The sequence below is a fragment of the Palaemon carinicauda genome, chromosome 19 (assembly GCF_036898095.1).
Source record: "Palaemon carinicauda isolate YSFRI2023 chromosome 19, ASM3689809v2, whole genome shotgun sequence".
NCBI lineage: Eukaryota > Metazoa > Arthropoda > Malacostraca > Decapoda > Palaemonidae > Palaemon > Palaemon carinicauda.
In genome coordinates this window covers 25,748,219-25,753,218 of record NC_090743.1, presented here as the reverse complement: position 1 = coordinate 25,753,218, position 5,000 = coordinate 25,748,219, and positions in this window count along the sequence as shown.

Genomic DNA, 5,000 nt, shown 5'->3' with positions numbered 1-5,000 from the left:
ACGAATACGATAAAAATATCCCGTTTGAGACTATAAAAAGTCTCCTTAAATTCACTTGAACCTGTCGTCTTGGCCTTGTTATGAATCGTAAAATAAATGACAAAGGAAATGAATTTCGAGGACCAATCACATGCAAGAGCAATCATATAGTCAGGATTGAAGGCGTGTGAAAGGCGGAAGGCGGCTGTCAAGACGATATTTAGCTGGAATTGGATTGCATGATATATATATATATATATATATATATATATATATATATATATATATAGAGAGAGAGAGAGAGAGAGAGAGAGAGAGAGAGAGAGAGAGAGAGAGAGAGAGAGAGAGAGAGAGAGAGAGAAAAAAAAACTATAAACGACTTACTGTCAATACGAAAAAATCATGTGAAAAGTTGAGATAAATACTTAAACAAAAAAAAAAATCAAGTAAAGAAAAAAAAAGTTAAAAAATGAATAAATGAATGAATGCATAAATAAAAAAAAATATCCTTCAGCATCTCAGAGGAAGGAAATGGATGCCGGTGGCGGGGAAGGATTTTAGGGTTGAGCGGAAAATAGATACAATTTGCATTGAAGTCAATAACAGTTTCCAAAAAGTCTTAAAAGGGCCGAGGAAAGGAGCGAGCAACCATGTATCTTGAACAGCAGTGGCAGCAGCAGTGCTGGTGGAGGGAGAAGGGGGGGATGGGGATGGGGGGGGGGAGGAAAGGGGGAGGGGGATGGTAGATCCTTCCTCTGAAGGGATCAGTAGGAATGGGAAGACAGGTCAGTTGGGAGCCTACAGAGGATGAGGGACCTTCGTAAGGGGAGACACCAGGGGTCACCAGGAGGGTGACTCGACCTGGGTGGGGAGAAAGACCAGGGGACACCAGGAGGGTGACCTTGGTATGGGGACACCAGGGGACCCCAGAAGGGTCACTCAAGATATACCAAGATGCTGAGGACAGGGGTGGTGGTGTGCCACCAGGGTGTTACAAGAATTGGGGTCTGGGGTAGGGGAAGGGCACCAGATGGCTGAAAGAGAGATAGATGGATGCTCGCCGAGGTTCTGGGGGCAGTAGGACACCAAAGTCCTATGTCGTAGCCCCAATTTTTCCAGCCAGGCCCTTCTTCGACCGTGATGTATGGCGCATCCGTTACTCAGAGGAATGGATGGAAAAGATCAAATGTAATATATACAACAAGAAAATAGCTTACCATATTCGGTGTTATTCATTTCTTATTTGTTTATCAATTCTTCAAATGCAACGATTTTTTATTATCCTTCTCTACCAATGCCGTCTATTCTACCATTCTATTTAAGAGCAATGAAGATTAAATTCGTTTAACTACAAATAAATAATTTTGTAGTCCTAAATAGAGTTCATGCAACTCAATAAATAATTTCATTATCAAAAAAACATACAGATTTATTGTTGATGAAATTCATTGCAATAAAAAATGGATATAGATAGTGTGTTCGTAAACATAACCAGTTTATCCTAATCAATAAATAATTTAATTTCTAAATAAAACACTGCGTATAACTCTACGGTTCTTAATCGTACGTTTTTGCAGCCCCCATTCTCTGCAGTTCATTCAATTTGGTGCCAAACAACATCAACATTGACAAAAGCATTCGTATACCCACCAATGAAGTCAATAGCAATATCCAAGACAAGTAAACAGACCCCGCAAGATATCTCAACTCAATAAAGGAAGAAGATGAGAGAGAGAGAGAGAGAGAGAGAGAGAGAGAGAGAGAGAGAGAGAGAGAGAGAGAGAGAGAGAGAGAGACCTTGGCCAGAACAGGTCAATTACAGCGGCAACCAGCGACCGTAGTGGCACAATATTAGCAATTTGGATCACTCCTTTTCACACACCAAGTAGAGTTTAACAATGGCACCGTCTCAGGAGGTTAAATCGCTGGAAGACTTTAATGGTGCCATGCTCTTATATCGGAGGAATTTGGGGGAGGGGGGTTACAGGGAGGGGAAGGGTTATGTGATGGAAGGGAGGGGGAAGAATAGATTGATTCCTGTTCAGTTTCCCCCTTCCAACTTCTAGGATACTCGAGGTTCATGAAGAAGGAGAGGTTGAGGAGGATGTGGGGGTTGAAGTGGGGGTGGAAAAGGAAGGGGTTGAGAGAATCCTTGGAATGTTTCGGGACAGCAATTCGAAAGGTAATTCGTAAATCAATTCCTTTACAATTCTAGACAAAATAATTTTCCGAAAACTTTAAAATTTTAACGATTATGAAATATTTGCGATACTCTCTAAAGACTAAAATTATAAATGAATGTTATTACCGTAAATGTTATGTTCATTAAATGGAATGCAGAATGTTTTACTTGGAATAATTATCGTTATTTCTACTATTCTTTACAATGAATATAAATCATTCGAAAATGAGAGTTGATTACAATTAATTGCTAAGCAATTAGGTGTATCCCACTTGCATCAAACTACGTAACAAGACTTGCCATTTGTTATAGGACAGGTTTTACGGGCTACCGATGCAAGAGCCCGTACCTTACGTAAGGTAGGGCAATCTAAAACGAAGGAACAACAGGGCAGGTATATGAAAACATTTGCCATTTTATTAAAGACACTGAAAATCTTGGCTTTGGGGAAGAACAGACAATCGACAAGATTAAAAAATTAACAACTTCCTACTTCTTGCTTAAGAGTACACTCAGGTACACTGTTCTGTCTTGTCTCTCTTCCTTTTGTTTTGTTAAAGTTTTTATAGTTCTTAAAAATTATATTTTTCCTTGTTTCCTTTCCTAACTGGGCTATTTTCCACGTTGGAGCCCCTGGGCTTACAGCATTCTGCTTTTCCAAGTAGGGTTGTAGCTTAGCAAGTAATAATAATAATAATAATAATAATACAAAGATCCTTAGTCGTGTATAGTGGACAATATGGTAGTGGAGAATAAGGGTTGGGCCAAACAATTCCACATAAAATAAAAAATCAGTGTCATCGCAGATGACTTGTGTGTTATCAGGAATGACACTTGTAGCGGGTAAATGGGGTACTAGGGATGCCTACACGCTGCTGAAGAATTAGGGTTTGCTCCGTCACTAAACAAACCTTAGGCTATCTAATAGGGATTATATTTCGGCGAAGCTGGAAGACAATCCCTATCAAATAGCTACAGGTTTGTATCGTTAGGAAAAAAATATAAATTACTTCCAAATTTGAAATATCGTGCATGAAACTGAGTTGGGTTTGGGTGAGATACAAGGGATTCTTTTACATTGGGGGTTAAGTGGTCATACCGATGCACTTGATATTGTTCTTGTAACAGGTACACCTGTAAATAAGGAGACAAATGAAGGACTAATAATATCAATGCAGAGGAGAACAGGTGAAGTGCTAAGGATAACGCACGAGAAATAGGTTGGCTATTCAAGAATTTCAATATACCTGAATACAAATGAGAAATTACGCATATCAATATTACAGAAGGCCCGCTGAGTTTACTACGGATACAAATGCATTGCAGAGATAGTAGGGGGAAGGTATGCCCAATTTTGCATCCCCTATCACGGCCGTGAATTGCAAGTAATTGTCCCACGGCGTAATAATACAGGTTTCGGTCATCCATTCATTTATTTTTTGATTAAATATAGATTGCCGCGTTGTTTTCATTTGTGATATACAGTAAATAACTTTTCTCGCAGCCTTTTGGTGTCGTGCTAACGATGGTGGTTATTTTTGGAAGTCGTTCGTCGAAAAACAAATTGAGTTTGATCATCGCGATTGATGAAGAGCTTTTGAATGATTTCATCAATTCGCCAATTTCAATTTGATCAATTTGCGTCCTAATATGTTAATAAATTTCTCTCGCTGGTGTTTTTTTTTTTTTTTTTTTTTTTTTTTTTGGCTTGAATTACTGCCACTATTCGTACTTACGATCAGTCGTAAGTTCGGGAAAATTTGATTGATAACGGTTGAATAGAGACCGGAATCTCGGCATCAAATAAACTTAATTTCCTTCTCTTTACAGTGAAAATAGATACTAGCGTAAAATATACACAGAGCAAGGATAATGTATAACTATCTTTAAATATAAAACAAATATATGTTAATGGGATAATATTTTAAATTAATCCAAGGACTAAAATAGCATAATCTTATCTATATACCCTATGGATTTTTTATCAGTAGCCCCTGCATTGGATAATCATATCTTCCAGTGAATTAAACTGAGGAAAGTAACGAGATAGAAATTATTTCCTAAAATAAGAAAAAGAAAACCGGTTTTTATTTTAGCATAACCTGCACCTCTTTTCTGTTTCCCATCATCGTCACTTATCCTATTCCTCACTTCTATATGTACCAAAAGGAGACGGCTGATTGACTCCCAAACCCCTTAGGTATACCGCGATGCCTTAGTGGTTTCCCCCATAAAAGGAAAACTCTCTCTCTCTCTCTCTCTCTCTCTCTCTCTCTCTCTCTCTCTCTCTCTCTCTCTCTCTCTGTATATATATATATATATATATATATATATATATTATATATATATATATATATATATATATATATATATATATATGTATATGTATATATATATATATATATATTCATATATATATATATATATATTCATATATATATATATATATATTAATATATATATATATATATATATATATATATATATATATATATATATATATATATATAAATCAATGGAAAACTTCCAAAATAAAAATTGAAAATATATTTTGAAAAAAATAAAATATCCAAATACAACCATAGAAAATACAGATTTTAAAATAAAACAACTTTTCATCATCATCAAAACTTAATGTTACCAGTAACTCTTCCTGAAGAATCTGCCATTCGCAAGTTTTCCTCCTCGCAGACTCTATAAAAGCGAAGTTCTCCGCGTATCATATCTGAAATCTCACTATTGTAATGTTAACTTCAACTTTTCAAGGCTAACACAACTCCGCTTGCCAATAAAATTCAAAACTTCTGCCAAGCCGAAGTTCAGGCGAGCAGTTTTCGAA